General features: G+C 35.3%; 1 protein-coding gene across 1 annotated transcript in view; it reads left to right on the forward strand.

Moving 5' to 3' along the window:
• The first annotated feature begins 911 nt into the window (after positions 1-911).
• LOC131678423 (uncharacterized) overlaps positions 912-22123 on the forward strand; it is a 444679-nt gene continuing 423467 nt past the window's right edge. Inside the window, exon 1 of the mRNA XM_058958574.1 lies at positions 912-2452. The gene's annotated coding sequence lies outside the window, so the exon portion shown is untranslated. The remainder of the gene's footprint in view (positions 2453-22123) is intronic.

The raw sequence follows: 22123 nt of genomic DNA on the forward strand, positions 1-22123 counted from the left end.
CAAAAATGAGCTCATCATAATTCAGACAGTTATTTTATTCTACATTGAAGTAATTTAACAACTATGGGAATTCGACTAAGAGATAAGTTACAAGATTCCCCTCCCACAATTTTCCAAAAGTCCACATGACGATTTAAACACGGTTCTCAATGTAGTGATCAGAGAATATTTTGCCAAAAATATTTTGTAGTGAATTTAATTAAATTCGTCAGCATCAATTAATTTTTTTTCAATCCAATTAATTTTAGTTTGGTAGGCAACGGCAGTTTAACCCCAGAACCCCCCTGGTTATGCCACTGGAATATATACGTTTTCCATCGATTGTTAGCCGCCCAGTTAATGAAGTAGCTTCCTCCCTAATCGGTCCATAGCAGATTCTTTACCCTACTTCCTTTTTTGATCGACTTAATCCATGAATACAAATAACACTACCAAATTGAAGACCAGTGTTATCCAACCGAAAGTTATGCCACTCATTTCCACCCACACAAACACCGCTCTCTGAGCGCCAGCCAAAACAAACCAACCAGACAGCAACCGGCTTCCTGGTTCCCTTCGTTTGGTAAACACCTCAACCCGAAATGAGTTACCACCCAACGGCATCAGCAGCAGCAGCAGCGACATGTGATTTTGCTTCGGCCATTCTAGTACCTCCCCAATATGCGGCTCGAAGCGAGGAGGAAAAACCCAACACCATAAACTGCCGCATCGTGGTGCTTCGGTTGTGACTCGGGAAAATTCGCCCGCTCTTCGCTGGTGGGGTGGCGTAACATCGGGTCCACAGGCAACACCGGTAGGCACCAGCACCAACCAACCAGCTGTACAAGGATGCAAATGGTGAGAAATCTCGACCTCGAGTGTTGTGAAAAATTAACTTCAGTACTATTCGGGTGTCCGCTGCTGGCGGTTGTTTTCGCTGTTCGTTGTTGGAGGCAGATTTTCTAGCTGTAATTAGCCGGTTAGTCCTGTACTCTGTGTGTGCTCTTCTGTATAGTGCAGGCGGAACAGGTGACGGTGGCAACGACGGTGGAATTTTCGTAGGTCAGTCCGTTATAGGGGTCGACCGGAAAAGTGGCGGATATGCTTCAGGATGCTCGTGTCGCGTGCTAATTTTTTATTCTAACCGAGAGCGATTCGAATCGAGTTTTTAATTCACTCTGCTCAGATATGTACGTTTTGGAGAATTTTCGGGCTAAAAGTGCATGTGTGTTGAAGATAGTTTCTCGAGGAGCTGAAAAGGTGGAAGCAATAAGCTCGAAAGTATCTCACCGATTTGAAAGCTTTCCAGTGTGTAGTGTGCTGGAATGCTTCTTCGAGTGCTAAGATATACGGAAGGCGTTAAAGATGCATGCCACGGCACAGTAAACCCCAATCTACCACATAGAAACATGTACGTATTCTTCGGTTCCTGCCGGAGCAAGGCTAATGAATAAGTAAACGAGTCTGTCGGATGTCAGCTTCCGTAGTATAGCATTTTCTGTGAAACCGTGTGTGCGGTTCAAGGAGGCTTGCAGATACAGACCGGTGGTCCGACCGGATTCAGACCGACCTGCCATGAAGTTATGTGTAATGGCTAAACATACATCACAGAGAATTCGATTGTAAAGGTATTTGCTTTCTGAGTGTTGTGTTTGCTGTTGAGCATGTGCTAAATAAGGGATGATTTTGAGGGAAAAAATGGACCCAAATTAGGATCCGGCCCGGGGTGCCGTGTCGTCCCGATCTATAAACATTAGAACGTGTGTTTAGGTAAAGATTAGTTGCTCCCAGTTGAGTGATTTTCGGGATCCTAAGAAACCTTTTCCTGGAGTAAGGGGCCCATGAAGTGCGAAAGTTTGCCGATAATATAAGCACTTTTCCGTACCGCGCGGCAGAATTTATGTGCTGCAGTGGGGGGAGGGTAAGCATTACATAATAGAAAGCGCAGGCAGTAGATGAAATGTCATCAATTTAATCCAAAAGCACTACCGATCAGCAGGCTAGTTTGCAGTGTGGAATACTCGCAGTGGGGTGGTGGAGAAGTGCGAAAGATATAATCCATCATGAAACGGTGAAGTGTTGATGTAGCAGCGCTAGTGCAAGCCGAGCAGCTTGGGAAGAAAAAGTGGAAGCAATTAATTAAAAAAGTTATATTAAAACGAACGATCGAGAGAACTATATAAATAATGAGTTTCGACTTTCCGGATGGTGGTAAATCGAGGCTCCGGGATATGTTTTGTGAAAATTAAGTGCACAGGCCGCTGCATTAAAAGTGGTGCAATTCTAGCGCAACAAATTGTTGGTTTTATAAGTGTGCACTGGTAAAATTATTATTGGAATAAGCTATGATTCATGTTTAATGGAAAAAAAAACAGAGCGAACGGCTTCTCAGGTGAAGCGATAAATATTTGTAGTGTGTTGCAGTGAACCTGAACCAATTCACAGGATAAAAACTCCGTCATATTTGTAAAAGGTAAGAATGCGTTTAAGAAACACTATAAATAATACTGAGCTTGCACTTATGAAATACCAGAATCAGTGTTATCGAAATAAAATATATAAATACAATTATATAATCAATATTTTGGTTTTGACATAGATTCTAATTTCCTATTAAAATTTTTTGATAATGTGATTTCACTTTGGAGGAGAATGAGTATCGTTGTCTACAAAGCAATATCAACCTGTTCTTGCAGGAATGTAATACATCAAAGATGAATCAATGGCAAACAGTCGAACGAGTGAAAGTTGAAAGACAAATGGTCGAAAATACAAAAGGTCGAAAGAACAAAATGGTCGAGTGGACAAAAGGTTGAAAAGGCCGAATAAATGAAAGGTCAAAACCAATCGCTAATATTTTCACAAAGTACGCTCAAAGTTAATTTACATTTAAATTTAAAATAAGGTTTTACAGAATATGCAGTTTTCAAAGAAAGTTTATTTTTCATTATTTTTTTCCTTTTTGGAATTATGACTGAAAACTAAAAAAATATTTTTAGCATATCATCTTTTTGCTGCATATTTTAACCTTAGAACGTTGCACTGGGGTACAAATGTACCCCACGCCTTCTTTAGCACCGTGTGAAGACGAGAATTCGGCATGACTTGGGACCCTAACCATAATTCAATTTTGAGTTCCTAGTTAGAGTAGGAAAAGGTGGTATAGCCAGTTTGCTTATGGCCTTCGTGGAAGCAGGTGTCAAAGTTGGCGTGGGGTATATTTGTACCCAGTGTACGGTTTCCGTTAGCGTTTCGTCAGGTTTTGTGTTGTCAGTGGAAATGTGACTCGTAACAATACAAGTTTAAATACTGGTTGTTTTACTACGTTAGTAACAATTAGTATTATAAAATCGTTTTTAATCATTTGTTAAATTAATTTAACTTAATTTTGAAGTAGAAAAAATCGTTCTGATTTTGAGTGATTTTTATTGTTGTAATTTTTACTTTTTATAGTTCTTCAAAACAATGGCTCGGAAGTATAATTTGCGCACAGTAACTACTGTAACAGTAACGTTGCGTGTTACCAATGTATTACTGGTCAGAAATATTTTTTTCATTTCAATTTCCACCCCTTTTCGTGGTATTTTCCAATCCCGATTTTTAAACTTTCACTCTTCCAAATAATTGCACTTTTTCAAAAATATCGAAATTACATTTTATACCGTTTTAGACCATATTTTTAACTTTTTTTAGATTGAAAGTTCGTAAAGTTATAGTAATTTTTGTGAAAAAAAGTCAAAACCGCGGTTGTTTCACTCTTTTTTTGTTCAAACCAATTTATGTATCAGTGATTCACTACATTCCATACTTTCATTTACACAGCTGTTTTCGTAATTAAAAAAACGAAGAAAATGACGTACCACACGTTTCTTTTGTTTGCATTTTTACCTGCGAAAATTGCGATCAAAGCGTGGGGTACATTTATACCCCAGTGCAACGTTCTAGGGTGGAAAACGCAAGTGCAACCTTCTAGGGTTAATGAACAAAGATCTTATTTGTCGCAAATCAAACATTGTTCAGTATTTTTGAAGAATAAGAGCAACTTTTTTTTATTTTGATTGTGAAGGTCTTAAATTTTTGGGTCATTCGCCTGTTTTCTCGGGTTGGAAAAAATATGTGTGGGGTTGGGAATCTATCCCGGGTGAGCTGCATACAGAGCTATCGATTTACCAACTACACTATGTCCGGCCCAATAAGTGTAACTTATTTCATGAAACCAATGGAAAAACCTGTTTTATTCCACCTAGCAGTGCAATTGTGCCTTTCTCAATCGAGAATTTTTTAGTTGCTTATATTTATTAAAAACTTTCAAATGTGTACATTACAATTTTATTATACATGACTTGACAACTATATACAAGATTCGAGTTCTAAAATTTTGCAAAAGAAAAAAACAGCCACGGTAATATTAAATTGAAAAAAGGTGCGAAATCGGCTAAGTCCCAAAAAGTCGATTTTTATAAAAAAAAAATTAGAGATAACATAAAATCTCGACGTTTCATGCATTTTAAAGATGTTTGGCATCAAAAATACGAATTCGATTTCTGAAATTTCATGGGGTCACCCCTTTGAAATTTTTTTTTGAGCTCCGGTTTATATGGGAATTTTGTATGTGACCGGAAGGTTTAGTGCATATTTCCTTAACCATATAAGCGATCCGTACGAAATTTTATAGACATCTGTGGGGATATTATTGCTATTATTTGGGACTAATTTTGTGAAAATCGCCTCAACCATTTCCGGGAAACTGATGTGAGTTCGTTAATTTTGAAAGATGGCCGTTTTTCCCGGGCACTTCCGAAACCGTCTATGGTGGTCAATGTAGTCAACGAAAGTTTGGTTGGCCGTCGGTGACCTAGAACTGCAAATTTAAGTTGTTTGAGAGACATTTTAGCTAAATTTTTACCTAATACTACAAATCGAAGCAGTTGTGGTCACGTTTTGGAAAAATTTTCACCTTTATACATTAATTGCAGAATTTATTAAAATCGATATTTTCTGCGTGTTCGTACTCATCACCCTGTAATTTCGGAACCGGAAGCCGGATCCATTAGAAATTCAATAGCAGCCTATGAGAACGTTGCACCTTTCATTTGAGACTAAGTTTGTCAAAATCGGTTCGGCTTTTTCTTAGAAAAATTAGTGACATTTTTGTTCACATACACACACAGACGCACATACACACATACATACATACACACATACATACACACGCGCAGACATTTGCCGAACTAGATGAACTGAATCGAATGGTATATGTCACTCGGCCTTCCGGGCCTCCGTTAAACAGTCGGTTTTCAGAGCAATTGCAATACCTTTTGTATTGAGAAAGGCAAAAACAATACCACTTAATGTGGTTACGCCACATCCCTTTTATTTATGTGCTGTCCGACGTTGCCCCACTCAATCGAACCTAGCCTAATTCATAGCTTTTAAGAGTGGATTACAGGTTTGCTTACGAGGGGCCGCCACTTATCGTCCAGTGGCCTAAGAGCGCTCGGTCTCGATTATGCGGCCAAACTGCATCAAACTGGCAACGCCTTACACACTAGAAAAATGTAGCAACCAAAAAAGGTTTCGTTTGTGTAAATATATTGTTCAAATTAGTTTTTTACTCTTAGTCGTATAAGAAAAGATAAAGCAGACAATGCTCATCTCTTCTCTTCTTCATGACACCTGAAATCTAAGAGGAGATTTAACATGTGGTATGAGTTAAATTAAAACCTTCGGGGAAGTGCCATTGAAGTTTAAATCTTAGACGGCAAAAAACATATTCTAATTACTATATGTGGTTTTAAATAAAATATCCTTGATTCTACCCCATCATTACGAAAACCTTGAATATAATTGCTCTGAATGCTTTACAACTCCGCATTCTTTGACATGCATTTTATTGAGCACAAGAAACGATATATTCTTATTTGTATTTTTGTCGAATTTATGATCGAAATAAACAAAAAACAAATAAATCCGAAAATATTTACTTATCCTTATCAAAATGTTTGTTATTGTCTCTAGTGAAAGTCATCATACTTGAATTTTGACTTCATAGCAAAAATACGTTTTCTTAGTACGATATTTTTGGTGATAATGGAGATTATTAAAGTTCAAGCCTACATACCTTCCGATACAATTAATTTTATTAGATGATCTATATATTAAAATGAAAAAGGTATGAAAATCGTTCGTCGCGAAAGTCTACGTATTTTACCGTAAATCGAAAGTTATCCTTGATAAATGAACATAATTATCAGGTCAATCATCCGTTAGAGAACGACTCATGCTATAAAGAAGAAAAAATATCAATTCGAATCAATTTTTTGAATTACACTATGATTTTCGCAAAACTATTATTTTTAATTTTTTATTTTTTAACGATATTTAATTAGCTTCAGATTATTAAGCAGGGAATGTTATGAAAATTTCAGAGCCATAGTACTAAAGTGAGAGCAAGGATATGAAATATACACATCGGTAAACTAGAAGTGGCAAGATCATTAGAAACAGACTTCAAATCTACTAATGTACTAATCTTTTGTCTTCTGCTGGCAGGAATCGAGCTTAAGCAAAGTTACTACGAATCGCTCAAGTCTACCAACATGTCTCACGACAAAGACAGACTTTACCATGAGAACAGCCAATTTTTTTAATTCATCATTTTTCTCTGGCATTTTATTTGGCTAATCTATTTTTTTCTGAATTCATTTTTAAATAAGACAATCGTCGATTCAATGAAACTTTGTAGCTGTGTTCGGTTTGTGAATCTCTATGATTTTCTCTGCCAATTGCTATATTTTAATACAAGAGCAGCTTTTCAAAAGGGCTTACACGATTCTACGCGTGAATTAATTTTATTTTTTTTGTTCGCTTGCAATATTTTAAATAGAAAAACTATCTGAGAATGAGTTACAGCGAATGAAAACTTCTGTGCGAAAAAATATACACTGAAAAAAATGTTTTATCATTTTTCACAAAAACAAAAATTTGTGTTGAAAATTAAAATTGCAAAAAAAAACCATTTTTTAAATTTTTTATATTTTGTCAACAAAACCTAAAGATAAAATAACATTCTGAATGTGATTGCATGATGGAGAACTTATAATTAAAAAAAGTTTTCCTAACAATAACTTTATGTATGTTTTCAAATTTCGTGCTAATTGACATACAAAACTGTACTTTTATTACAGAATATATTTCTAAATATCATTTTAAATCAAAATGCATTTGAAAAAATCATCCAAAATGCGAATTTCGCTCCCGCAAAAACAAATAATTCATGTGATTATGTCCTTTTTAAAAGTTATTCGCATTTCCCCTCTTTATAAAATGTCAACAATCTAATGTTTATCGTTTTAAAGACGAAGAGGAAAGTTTTTCAGTGTATTTGGATCATGAAGAAGCTTAGAATAAAACAATTTTCCTAACAACAACTATTGACATATTTTTATATTTCAAACTATTTGCAGTCGAAAATACATTTTTTTAAATATGATTGTTATCGCCAAATTCAAATCAAAATGCTCCTAACAAAAAATTTCTTAAATGTTGTAGTTTTCGATGCATTTTAAATTTTGTTTTAACATCACAATTATTTTGTTTTATTGCGACCTTTTCATAAGATGTACGCGTTTCTTCATCAATCTATTGTTGTTTTTTTACTTGGATGAACTTCGGCGAGATTAAGCACCATTTTTACTTTAGCTAGTTGTTTCAACTCCTGTGGAACTGTGGACCACGAGTATTTTTTAAAGTCAATCGAAATTGTGTTATTCCACAGTACCTTTGATTCCTTGCATTGGCTCAATTCACTGCCCAGCCGGGGGTAACGATACAATACTGTTTGTGCACCGAATATCGTACTAATCATTGATTTGCTTCACTTGCAATCCTTTTGCATTTGCTTTGTGGGAGATAGACTGCTGAATCGGCAAGCTTTGAAAAATATAGGGATTGATTGTTAACGTTGAAACGGCTGAGTTAACGTCCATAGTGTCTTCGGAATCCTTATGAAAAATAGTAAGGACTGTTTGACTTAAGTGATTAATCCTCCTAGAAGTGAGATGATTCAATTAATTTTTAACGCAGAACTACGTTTTTGTTTTCGATATTGGAATGCACTTTCCAATTTCGAAAGAAATGATGAGAAACGAAAAAGTGATAAAACTGTAGATTTTTGTTATTACGAGATTGATTACGTTATTACGAAAATTTGAATAATGTAAACCATAGTCAAAATTTCCACACAGAAGGTTGCGCTTCCCTAGTTTAGGACGACATATTTGAGTACCTGGCATGCTACACTTCTATGGATGACGTCAGCGTTGACTATTTAAGAAAGCATTGCTCGGACGAGCTCATTGTTTCCTCGAACGCTGGGTTCTATTTAAACACTACACTGCACGCTGCATTTGAATACCGCAACCATAAGTATATATTGAATACGGCACTCCGTGGCAGCCAGCTAGCTGGAGCAGACTGCTCGCATGTGTGCTGCTCTCAGCCGAGCGAATAGCGATGAAACTTTCAGCCGTATTCAAGCGATTGGTTTTACGTCCGCTTGGAGAGAATTTTCTTTATTCACTAAGTCCGCTAGAATAGGGTTACCAACCGTCCTTATTTTAAAGGACATGTCCTTAATTTCGATGATTTGGGAAAGCGTCCTTAATTTTACTTCAAATGTTCTTAGTTTTAATCCCAATCCATGTTATATTTGAAATCAATTAGATTAAATTCACTCAAGCGAATGAAACAATTTACTCGCCATTTTAGTTTTTCACTTCGTTATAGTTTTTGATTTGTTATGTTCAGATTGATGATTCAAAAACTCTGCCCTCTAATTCGACCCATCGAATTTTAATCACTTTCTAGCACAGTCGGAAAATTTCTTAGTTACTTCATGGACTTTAATCAATAAGTTCTATACCTAAGAAAAAATTTTGATTTTTGGAAATGAAAACTACAATGGACAGCCCTATGGGATTGTACGAACTGTAGACGTAGGACTGCAAAAAAAATTAAATATTTCATTTCTTATTACATTTGGATTAATAATTAATCAAAAATATTTATTTATACAGTTCACTACACGTGTAACCAATCAACATCGAATGGTACATATTGAACCAAACCGTTTTGCTCATCAAGTCATTTTATTTATAAATCCAATTCAATTAAACTTATTTAAGAAGATCTTAAGAAAGCAGACAGAAAAAATTGTAAAAGCTTTTCGACGTTATTGTAATTTTTCTGAACTACCCATAAAAGCATAAGAGTCCCATATGGATTTTTGTCCAAAACGAGTTATCTGTTGGATTGTATTCTGTATCACAACTGGATCACAATGCACAAATACGATTGTTTAGAAAATATCGAAAAAAATACCAAAACATGGTTGTCCCACCCATAATGCTCAATGAAAATGTTAATCTTGAACAACATTTTTCTCGGCTTGCTGTTTTTCAACATGGGACTCTTATGCTTTTATGGGCAGTAAAGTACACATACAAATGTGGCAAGCAAAACATATAGAAGAATCGAAAATAATTTAATATATGAACTTAAATGTGTTTTTGCGACGGTTTTTTGAGTAACAGTGTATTCAATCATAAATGGGCTTTGAAGTTCCTGTGTATTAGGAGAATTAAACTGGGATAGGTTGAGTGGAAATGAATCTCGTCAAATCAATAAATTGATGGAACGTATTATTTACCTTCATTACGCTTTCCATCAATTCGTGTAAATTTGTTGCTAAGAAAGTTTTCGTCGTTGATAAAAAAACGTTTTCGCTTTGCGCAACGAAATCTCAGAGATGTCTTTCATACACGCATGTGACCGCAACAACTTGGATATGCCTACACATTCACCTCAAACAATAAACCCAAGCGAACGGTGTACAGTGCTCGGATCAAACAGCTATGTACATCGTATCCGTACACGAATGGAAGATACGCACCAAGAAAAATGATCCAACGCTAGTGATGATATGAATTAGTGCTTTCGAGATTGTACATGAAATGTGTGCTTGAAACGAGCACGACACAAGAGAAACCATGGTGTTCGATCGAACAAGTTCAGTCAATTGTTGAACTGCACTGCGTAGCGTGTCTCCACAAGCAGTGTAACGGACTTATCAGTCTGCTACACTGGCTGTGAAAGCACGTAGCGCAGTGCTCTGCTCTGCCTGCCGTTCAACAGGCAACTGAGCTTGTTCGACCAAATCTGTTCTTTAGGTAGGTACAAAAATCTGTCGTGCCAGACTTGGGAAGCGCAGCCTTCTGTGTGTAAATGCGTGGTATTTTGACTATGTTATACATAATTTAAATTTTTAATGCCATGATATTACAAATCATTGGGTTTATCTATTGGAATCTATTCTTAGAAGTATTTCTGAGCGATCTGTGCAAAAAATTTGAATATTTACCGTGAGATTGTTGAATTATAAGCGTTTAAAATTGGACTACTTTTCGTTACATACCATTTTTGTTGAATTTGAATAGTGCACCACCATATCGAAAACAAAGACGTAGTCCTACGTCAAAAAAATTGGATTTCTCGTACTAATATCCATATAAATTTCAATTGTAACACGGGATGCCACGACCTAATATTCTGCATAGTTTCTTAGGACCCCAGAAGAACAAAAAGGCGCTGCTCTAAAAAAATATTGCAAAACTTTTCTTAACACCACTCAACCCAACACATTTTAGTCAAAGATGAGTAAAATTTGTTAGACTCGGTCAAAATTCAAGATGTCCTTACTTCGCTTTCAGCCCATTTGGTAACCCTAGCTAGAAGTAAAATTTAATCACGGTTATTTCGTTTGTACGTATCGAATGTTGGTGTTTGTAATGTTAGTTAGTTCGAATCTTATCGTGATCCTTCCCTTTTTTTAAAACGGTATTTATAGTCAACGCACTCAATCAAATAATACCGGATTTTGTCGATTACTTCTGTTGGGCATCAAAAAAATCGCTCAAATACGGGGGACACACGAATCATGTCTATTAATTCTTTCTAACTCTAATACATGTTTAACGAAAAAACAATACATAATACTAAAATATTACAAACTGTCTAAATTGTTTGAAGTATTTGTAAAATACAATGTTTATCCATTTTATATACACTATGCAATATTTCTCCTTGGTGGAGAATAATTTGCGGTATAAAACTATTTTTTCTCCACTAAGGAGAAAATTGTTTTAAACCATTTTAGCGCGTAAAGAACACGAACCCTATAACTAAATTGGTTATTGGAGAGCCGTTTCGAGTTCCTCTGATCATAATCCGACACTAACTTAGTTAACGAACTAAGCTAGCGCCGGACTGACGCTAGCTCCAAAAATCAATTTCATATAGTTCAATCTATGTGTAAGTCTTTAATGAACACACTAAGCTCATATGTTATATGATTTTGAAGCTAAACCCCTTTTTAATTAGAATGCCCCACGAATATTTTTTTTAAATATCTTTTCAAATATCACACCTACGATGTTCATATATTCGGTAAAGTTATTATAAAGTTATTAAAATCATCATCTCTGCTGGAGACAAAGAGAGACAATTGAAATTGATTAAGTTTTTGTAGAATTGATATAGCGCGTCTAACTACAACTAGAGTCAGCTGCCTTTTTTCTTCTGTTCAAATATTATTTAAATATTTGAAACTTTCGATAATTTTATCAAAAACTTCCCAATAATTTTAAAGTCACAATAGATAGAACAATGATCTCTTCTGAAAAGGTATGTATCTTGACAAGACAAACAACTGTTTGGACCATGCTGAGGCTCTATCTACGATATTTAAGATGTGATGTTAACAAATGTACGCGTCCTTCCACAAACAACATTATTGAGAATTAAAAATAAGTGATTTTTTATTTATTGGATTAAAATATGCTCTAGTATGTTAAAAATGATATCCCAAAAAATGGAACGCTTCCAAAAAATGCTATTAGTGATTCTTTACTTATGTTATAAATCCTATCTAACAAGATCTCGATTCATCTCTTTATTGCGTCAAGAAAAATTTCCGAAATATGCCTAGTTTTCGCACTTTACAGTGGTAAAACCACTTGAAAACTTGAAGCAATTATCTCACTTCAAGGGGATTTATTCACTGCAACTATATTATCAAAATAAAGGACGGTGCGGGCGGTAGAGTGGTAAGCGTGACCGCCACTTATTCTAGTTGGTCTGAGTTCAATCCCAACCGAGGTCGTTGAGATTTTTCTAAGGTGAAAAAATCTGTGGTCACGTCTTCCTTCGGAAGGGAAGTAAAGCCGTTGCACAGTGGTCGGAAACGCCAAAAACGTGAACTTAATTCACTAGAGGCCAAACCATCGAATATATTCACAGGGTGTCTTTGGAGGAATTGTTCGTATAAATATTCCCCACAATCTGATAACAATTGAAATTAGGCATGGCTTACTATGATCGAACTAAAAAAATTAACTTTTTATACTGATGAGATAGAAAGTTGGTGTCTTCAACAAAGTTTTAGGAATGCTTATAGTGAAGAATTTTGTTGAAGAACTTGAGCTTGTAGGAGTAAAGGTTATCGATTTATAAGGCGTTTTCTATGACAACCCCCTTAAATCTAGTTTTCTTAATATAACTTTTTTTATTGTGACTTTTCGTGCAAACTATGTTCTAGACAAATGTGTAAGTAACAAAACTACATAGTATTGTAGAAGACTGTATGTAAAAATATTCATTTTTTTCAAAGTTATTGAAGATTTTTACATTTTTTTACACCAACTTCAACTACGTATAAGAAAGAAAGGTGCAAACCAAAATACACGAACAGGCACTTTTTTACTTCTTTAAACTATGCACAATAAAGCTAAGAAGGTTTGGTGCGTGGCACTCTAGAACCCTATGAATAGGGTAAGTTTACTTTATCATGTTTTTTGACTTTTTCCATATAAAAAACAGCAACAAAATTTTTTTCGATTTTTTCCGTAAAATTTAATAAATAATGGTATGGCATTCTTTTGTAAGCATTAAATTCATTATGACATGTCTATTTGAATATATATTAGTTTGGAATCTCCAATGATATTAAAAACTTTTTTATTTTTGCTTCTACGTTTATAAAATCTAAAATATTCAGGTATAAGTGAAAATAATACTTGTAATTGAACATTGAACCAAGAATTTCAAAAATTGGGGCAAAAAAACTTAAAAAAATTTTTTTTTGCTGATTTTTGTATGGAAAAAGTAAAAAAACATGATAAAGTAAGCTTACCCTATTCATGGGGTTCTAGAGTGCCACGCACCAAACCTTCTTAGCTTTATTGTGCATAGTTTAAAGAAGTAAAAAAGTGCCTGTTCGTGTATTTTGGTTTGCACCTTTCTTTCTTATACGTAGTTGAAGTTGGTGTAAAAAAATGTAAAAATCTTCAATAACTTTGAAACAAATGAATATTTTTACGTACAGTCTTCTACAATACTATGTAGTTTTGTTACTTACATATTTGTCTAGAACATAGTTTGCACGAAAAGTCACAATGAAAAAAGTTATATTAAGAAAACTAGATTTAAGGGGGTTGTCATAGAAAACGCCCTATAAATCGATAACCTTTACTCCTACAAGCTCAAGTTCTTCAACAAAATTCTTCACTATAAGCATTCCTAAAACTTTGTTGAAGGCACCAACTTTCTATCTCATCAGTATAAAAAGTTAATTTTTTTAGTTCGATCATAGTAAGCCATGCCTAATTTCAATTGTTATCAGATTGTGGGGAATATTTATACGAACAATTCCTCCAAAGACACCCTGTGAATATATTGGATGGTTTGGCCTCTAGTGAATTAAGTTCACGTTTTTGGCGTTTCCGACCACTGTGCGTTGGTCCCTGGTCCACGAGTTGATGGATCGATATCTAGATTGTAGTCACCTCTGTGGCTTCTGTAATGAAGAAGTTGAATCCAACTTCTATACTTACTAACAAATATCGTCCTCCCGTGATACTTGTGGAGTGTGCAGTAGTATATACGGCCTCTAGCTAAAGCAAGTATCGGACGAACATTTTCTTCCCCTTTCGTCCGCGATCTATGTTCGGGCCTGGGTGGCACCATTACCATTATCGATCAAAAAAACAGTTTATGACTACCAGGAGTTGCACAATGAAAGCTGTTTCTATACTCACAAGCATAATTATCTACTGATTCCCTGTGCAACCTCAGCTAGTGCAGATCGATAACAAAGTAGCAGCCAGGGGTGGTCGCATAAGCTCAAGCTCAAGGTAAAGCTATATTATCAAAATAAAGATCTTGGATTATAATAAAACATCCCTGAAGACATCATTTACAGATTTTCCGTGAAGCCGCTGTGTTATTGCGGAAACCTTTTATACATAACTTGCAACACGTCGCACAGTGGCTGGAGGCTGGCCAAAACCTCAAAAATTTATTTTTGAAATATTGATATTTTATATTTTTCCTAAATTTCTCATGTATTGAATAATGTATATCCAAAATTTTATGATCATTGGATAAGAACATGATTTTTGACATGAATTTAAACGTAGCAAAGTCCGGACTTTTTAATGATTTGCATTTCCGAAACCACCATTGCTCTGTTCACTTCAAATGCATGTTGCTCTTTTGATTTTGGTCCAATTTTAGCACAACTAGTTTCATTGTGTAGAGGAACGAAAGAACTTCGTTAGTGAATAAAATTCATTTGGTAAATTTGCTTAGAACTATGACTTTTTAGTTTAAATATGTTTGAGGTGGTCAGATCAAAAATACTTCTTTCACTAATGTATTCTATACAAATTTCGGAATCATTTCGGAACGGTCATATAGTATACATTCTATGGGAAATAACCCCTACTTTTCGAATATCATCGTCTCGTTCTGCGCCTAGGTGCGCAAAAAATTTTAAGGAGATTTTGAAGCTTTGTTGCTGATGTGGAGGCGCATGGTGTTTTGTGTAAAATAGTTGAGCAATCTACAGTAAACTAACACGTTATACAATGGATTTAAAGTAGTGTTCTTCATTTTTTATGATATTGCTGACATTGGTGAACAGTAACGAAAAATCTATCATGAAAACAGGATCATAGTTATAAGAAAGGTTCAATGACACTGTATGCAAAAATGCATTTAATATTTTACGACTTTTGACATCAAAAATGAGCTCAGCACCTCAAAATTAGCTTAAATTGTGATTTTCAGCCAATTTAGGTAACATTTGAGGTTTTGTCCGACTTTTGTTTGAAGACCCGCCACTGTGCGTCGTCGAGCATGACCGTGTTTGAATCTAGATACTCGACCTGAACGTTACACATGAAATAGGTGTTGCTGGCTCTCCAATAACAATGCACACAAGTGAGAACCCTGCCCAAATTGCTGCTCGTTTGTAGCCTCCAGCAAAAAAAATACGATTTACGTGTTTGTAGCTCATATGTAGGATTGCACTTTTTCGGTGCAATTGGTATCAGTTGTTTATTCAGCCAATCCAAACTATCAGAGGTACTGAACCACTCTTCTCAGAAACAACTTCCCCTTAAATTTCCATTTGCTGCTGTATTTATCATCGGCTGATGTAGCTTCAATAATGTTGGCAGCGTGATAACAATCGTTTCCACTTAATTAATTGTGCGAAAATGAAAAATAAGAATCGTCATGCAAAATGATAAAGTTTCCATTCGCAAAGTATTTACGGTGAAGTACTGGACAGCAAATTGGTGTTTATTCGAGTTTTTTTTGTTGGTTATATATTGGCGCTCGCTTATGTTTATGATCACGTTATTTTACTTCAAAATACAGCAGCTAGTTGAGCTTGAAATAACTAAACCTTTGTGTTAATTTGTGTGGTGATTAACGAACCTTGTCTTTAGCACGTGACAGATAATTTTTCTTCAGTGGCATACTTTTTGGTGGGTAATTGAAGCATTTCTTTCACAATGAGTCGTCCAAACAAGTTGGTAAAAGCTTTACCTCAATCCAATTTGTACGACATTTAGTTGGAAATAAACTGCACAATTTAAAGTTAAAAGCCCAATTGAAGTACAGTGAAGTATGAAAAGTGCATTGCCAGTCATTTTTATGCTTGTTTATGCAGTAAATAAGCGGTTGAATTCAGTTTAAGAGCTTCCCGAAAAGATGTAAAAATGTCCCAATGTTTATGTACAACCCTTTATTGTAGAAGTAATTATTATTATTTAACTTTTCTATCCCATAATGATTTACTGGATTAAGCATATTTCACATCAGGGGTAAAGCCTACTTCGAAGATCACCGAAGCACAATGGTCGGAAATTGAGTTTTTTATTTGCCCTAGTGGTGTAATTGTGCTTTTCTCATTTATGCAAACTATTTTTCAGTAGCTAGTTATGATCAAAACAATTGTAGAAACATCTATTACATTTTTATACCACTAGTTTAGTGAAAATTGGATCAATCATCACCGATGAACGGATGCGAATTTAGTTCTGGAATATGCCCGAACTTCCGGTAATATCGATAGTGGCCAATATATTCAATGGATCTGATTGGTATTCAGAGTAGATACAGAACACTAGATAAGGATTGTCGCTGGTGTTCCCATTGTTTTCGCCTCGGAACATGTTTGTTTTGCTTTTGGTATATATCTGTCAAGTTATCGAAAGTCTCTCTAGTAAAAGTCTTTGGTCCACACTTTTGATACACGCAGAAAAATATGGCCTGCTGTAACCACAAACCGTTTAGTTGAACTTCGAATAAGTAAAATGCAGAGTTTACCTTTCTTCAATTCAGTCTCGTTTATTCTGCTGTGATTTTTATACATTCAAGATCGGAAACGTCCAATGCATAAAATTTACAGCAGAATAAACGAGAGGCAAGCAGAAAAATTACGTGATATCTGCTATGAAACAAATTTCTATGTGGCATACTATTATAATTTCATTAGTTTTCACATGATATCTATACGTGACAGATAATTTTTATGTGCTACTACAAGTTGCAAAAAAATATGTGTGAAATCAATATATTCAATATAACGAATTTTCTCGGTGTACATTTTCGACTGTTATTGTTATGAAATGGAAGAGTTTGTATATACCGCACAAGAAAATGAAAATTCATTAAAATTCAGTACAGATTTAGACAATTTGTACATTCTAATTAGTGAAAATACATCAACCAAGAATGGTCATTGTTTTGCTGGCTAAAAGAAACAAAAATGATTAGTCGCTGTGAAACAACGATAGAGGATTATTTTTTTGCTTTTTTTTATTTGGCCCATTTGACAGGTATATCCCGGAATCAAAACAATGATGTTCCAACCACTGATGCCAGCGACAATCCTAATCTAGTGTTCTGTATCTACTGTATTCAGCAATCTAAACCTGTAAATCAAAATAATTTGATGTCCATTTCGATAGATTTGACTTCTAAAGCATTACGATTGTACCAGACTATATGGGAAATTGATATGTGACCGCAGTAACCAACGCATAACACCGGAACCAAAAGTCAGATCTGAATGACATCCAACAGCAGTCAATGGGAGTCTAGTATCTTTCCTTTGAAATCAAGTTGAAAACGGTCAAGAACTCGCAGAGTAAATAGGTGTGACATTAACTTCAAAACTTGGCTAGTTCGCTGAAGGTATCAAAAAGCGTCATAGGTGGCCAACATAGTCTAAGTTAGTTTGGTTGGTAATTAGTGATCTAGAATCGCGAATCCAAGTAATGTTGCATCCATTTAAATATGTATATCATCATTAGGACATCATGGTGGCACCAGTTTATATGGGAATCTGCTGTGTGATCGCAATCTTCAACCCGTAACACCGGAACCGGAAGTCCGTTCAACTAAAAATTCAATAGCAGCTAGTGGGAGCGTTACACCGTTTATGCAAATCGATTAAACTGAGTTTAAGCGAAGACTGCATATCAAGAAGACTGGCAACTCTGTTCAGAATCTGGAGACAGTAACAACAACGCCACTTGCGGATAAAGGTGGTACTTTCCATAGAGATGCACACACATATACACTTTTATATTAAGCTTCCTACCTTCATACGATAGAGGTGCTGCAACTTCTGTCGCTTCTTGTTTGTATGGGTGAAGTAAAGAGATATCAGTCTTCTTAATATGTAGTCTTCGGTTTATGTGACACATGCACACACATTTTCGATTTCGACGAACTGAATCGGCCTTCGAGCCTCGGTTGGAACGGTTTGTGTTTATTCACGGGTTTGTTTGTTTTGTTGAAACGGATTCGAAGTTGCTACAGAATATAGGTTTAAGTTTTATTTCATGTAGATAATAGTCAGATGGAAGAATAAAGATAATAATTATTAACATAAATCCATAATCACGACATCTACTAGCTCTCACTTTCCTTCATAAACTCCGAGCAGAAATCGTTTGGTTTTGAAAACTGTTTCTGCACTCCATAATCATATGTGAAATATTATTTATGGTAACCTTAACACAAATACCAATGTGAGCAATCGGATAGAAACATGGCTGTCACTCTGGGGAACTAAGTGGGAATAATCGCGAGAAAATTCAGAAGGTCTAAAGTAGATAACGTATTCAACTGATATGGCAGCTGGTCTACCTAGTTTATGTGAATTTTCAAGTGCAATGGGAATTTTCGCGTTCGTAAATTATCGGTGTGGTGGAAACCCAGATTCGGTGGCGTAATAAATATCTGCATTGGAGCTAGGGTTGTGGTACAGGTAATACCGGTACCGAAAATCCCGGGAATACCGACCCATTATTGGTACCGTAATACCGGTACTGAGCAAAAACCAGAACCGGTATTTTTGGTACCATACACAAGCACGTAGCCAGAGGGAGGGCTAGGGGGCTAAAGCCCCCCCCGAAATTTTTCAAAAATAAATTTAAAAAACCGGTGACTTTTAACAAAACTTGTTGCTTATTTGGTTTGAACAAATTATTGAGAAAAAGTTAAAGAAGGCTATTTCTAACCACCGAAGGCAATGGTCACGAAATTCAGTGTGCTTTATGCTTTTGCTCGAGCCAGTGCGAAGCGAACAACAAAAAAGTAACTTTTATATTGTGTGCCTTGTCTGAAGAATACAAGAGACTGTTACTTTAATTGTAGCTGTAATAATCTGTCGAGATTAGTGATTAGCAGAAGCAAGAATTGGTGCTCCAGCCAAATGCGGTGATTATAAAATTATTGATCATTCGCATCCTGAAGGTGTAAATAGAGATTAGACTTTCGGAAACCGGCTCTATCCAGTTCTACCATGGCAGGCATTTAGCGCTCAACAAATTAGTGCAGACGAAACCATTCATTTCGCACAACTTAAAGCACAAGGTTGTGTGTGACAATGCTATAATTAAGATCCTCCTGTATATGGACTATGAGAAAATGAATGTTCCGCTACAAGATCGGATACCGCTTACTCGCAGATTAATGTCACATTTGGGAGAAATGGAATCTATTTGGAAGGGCAATTATTGAGGGCGAAAAGCAAGGAAGATATTCGCGAACATAAAGACAGCAACTACGATGATGACACGGAAATGTACAATAGCGAGATAGAAATGAACTACTCCCCCCCAAGACATAGTTGGTGAGGAAAAAAATATTTCCTCGCCTCGTAAACAGGTTTCCACGTGCAATGGCTAAGCGCTTGCGCGAGATCTGTAGGACAACCACATAAACTCGTTATATTATTTTTATTGTTTACATAAGGAAATATATAAAAGACCCACGACCCAGTTTGTTATTTTTAAATTATAAGTTTTTGAATTGCACACAATTTTGAATTTCTGTATTAGGTCAGTGCACACTGTACACTCTGTTCTCTGTACACTACTCTGCGCTACACAAAAAGTATTTCAATTTATCTGAGAACGATTGAGCCGAGAATAGAATTTTCATTTCGCGTCATTTTAACGCAATACCATTTTTATTAACGCTTCATTTCATTGTTACGAGTAATTCGTTCCGTACTAATACACTGTTAATCCGTAAATCCGTGATATCTTCGACAAACGTGCAAAAAAAATTCTTTTAAAAGTGGACCGGGCAAAAAGTGGTAAAATAATAGGCAATCACGAAGAGGGACTAAAATGTTGGGACTGATTGAATCTATAAGTCAATAAGTTGGGATAACAGTTTCGATTTCATGTCTTAAGTATGTGACAGTCTTTCGTTCCGTTTTTGCTCGTCATGGAATAAAATGAGAGAGATAATCTTAAATAAGAGAGCAAAGAGAGGAAAAAATCAACCAATCTAAATCGACTCAAGATCACTCTTCTATCTTTACTATACACTCAACACGAGTTCTTTCCGAATTGCGCTCTGATCTTCTCATTTCGTCTTCGTTGCGTTAGGTGCAACAACTTTAATTGAAACTTTTTCCCAAATAGTGATAAAACAAACATGTAATCAGACAAACATTACAACTTTCTTCAAGAAATCATACATCTCTTCCAATCTTGATGGTGATTGAAAAAAATCAAGAGCTAATTATTTTTATTCACAAACAAACCTATTACTAAACAGATTAGTGTTCATATTTGTTTAATGAATTGGCAAAGAGTTTTGCAAAAGTTTTACAGGAAACGGATAATTTGCTGTAATTTAAAACAGACAACTCTAAAAGAAAGCCTCGGCAAATTAGGTGCAAGTGCGATGTGTTCTCTTCCATGTGTCGGAAGCAAGTGATGCTGAAATTATTATCTATGTTTATAGTCTCTAGTTATTTTGGTGGTGTCATCAATGTTATATTTACCAAATTTTATGTAAATTAGAAGCATTGAGTAATCAGTGCTAAGTAATTTTCTTTCGATTTGTGAATAGATTCTGAGCAGTTTCGCTCAGTAGATTAAATTCTGGGTAGTTTCCATTAGTAGATTAAATCATTGAAATATATATTTGACATTGTCCAAAACCCCACGAATTCCGAAATAAAACCTTCAAATAAATAAATAAAACCAAAATGTTCAAATATAATATTTACTTAATCTAGGTAATCTTCTCAAGTTACAACGGTTTTGCAAGATTGTCAAAAGTCAATAGAGCTAAGGCATTCTTGCTTTGTAGTGAAATCAGTAGTTTTTGCACTCACTTTACATTTTGACTTTTACTATAGTTTTAGGGATCTAGGAAAATCAGTCTACGATATTTTTAATTCATAAGTACAATGATATAAAAAGTACCTAAAAAGAATCAACTTAAATAGATAAAAAGATAGTTATTCTGAGTTGCCTGATAATGTTGTCGAAGATAGTCTTTAACCCATTACCTATGAGAGTCAAATGAAAAAAACATGTGTTTTTTCAGGATTGTTTTGATTACGACATGATCAGTATCATTTAAATTGAAAATTTCATAAAGTCGAGTTAACGCAAACTTCGGATGAAGTCAAAGAGCTAGTAATAGTAGAAAGAAACCTGATCATGAAAATAAGAGTTGAACCTATTTTCTGCATCTACAAATCGCCTGCCTTATCAGAAGATTTGAAGCAAATTTCGACATTCACTTTGTTCGGACATTCTTTGCAACGGTAAACTTTGATTTCACACTGATATATTCCTATTCATGGGGACAACCTTGACGTTGGTTTCGTTCTTCTGATTAGCAAATGCGTGTAAAGTTTCATGAGACGGGTTTTTGGATATTTTTCTACTCATTCCAATTTAGCGTCTTCTACAAATTGTAAAGGTGTATCGAATGTGTAGCATTTTCAAGCAGCGTAGCATGCAGCGTAGCATTTTCAAGCAGCCCTTAATACTTTGAGCTCTTGACTATTCATTTTTGTATATCTTGAGAAATTTCTAACTTGTAAATCAAAAATAATCAAATTTAATTCGTCGATGCACTATAGCCTTTCTTGTAACAGGCAACATATTATTAGAGTTTTTAGTGCCTATTGTCTTATTTTTGGAATTGTTTTCACTAAGAACTTTTCATAATTACGTTCAGTTTCCAGTGATTGTTTCAAGTCATCAGAATTAATACATTATACAATTTATGCAATAATTTTTAAGCCCCTCCCGAAACAAAATCCTGGCTACGGGCCTGACCATACAAATTTTTTTATGAAATATATATATAGACTCTATTGGTGAACCCGTTTCCAAATATCGGTCTGCAAGATTGCTTTTAATTATATTGAATTATCTTCTACATAAATCAGCTTACGCCTTTGTGGGGA

This window comes from Topomyia yanbarensis, chromosome 2 (genome assembly GCF_030247195.1).
Source record: "Topomyia yanbarensis strain Yona2022 chromosome 2, ASM3024719v1, whole genome shotgun sequence".
Classification (NCBI taxonomy): Eukaryota; Metazoa; Arthropoda; class Insecta; order Diptera; family Culicidae; genus Topomyia; species Topomyia yanbarensis.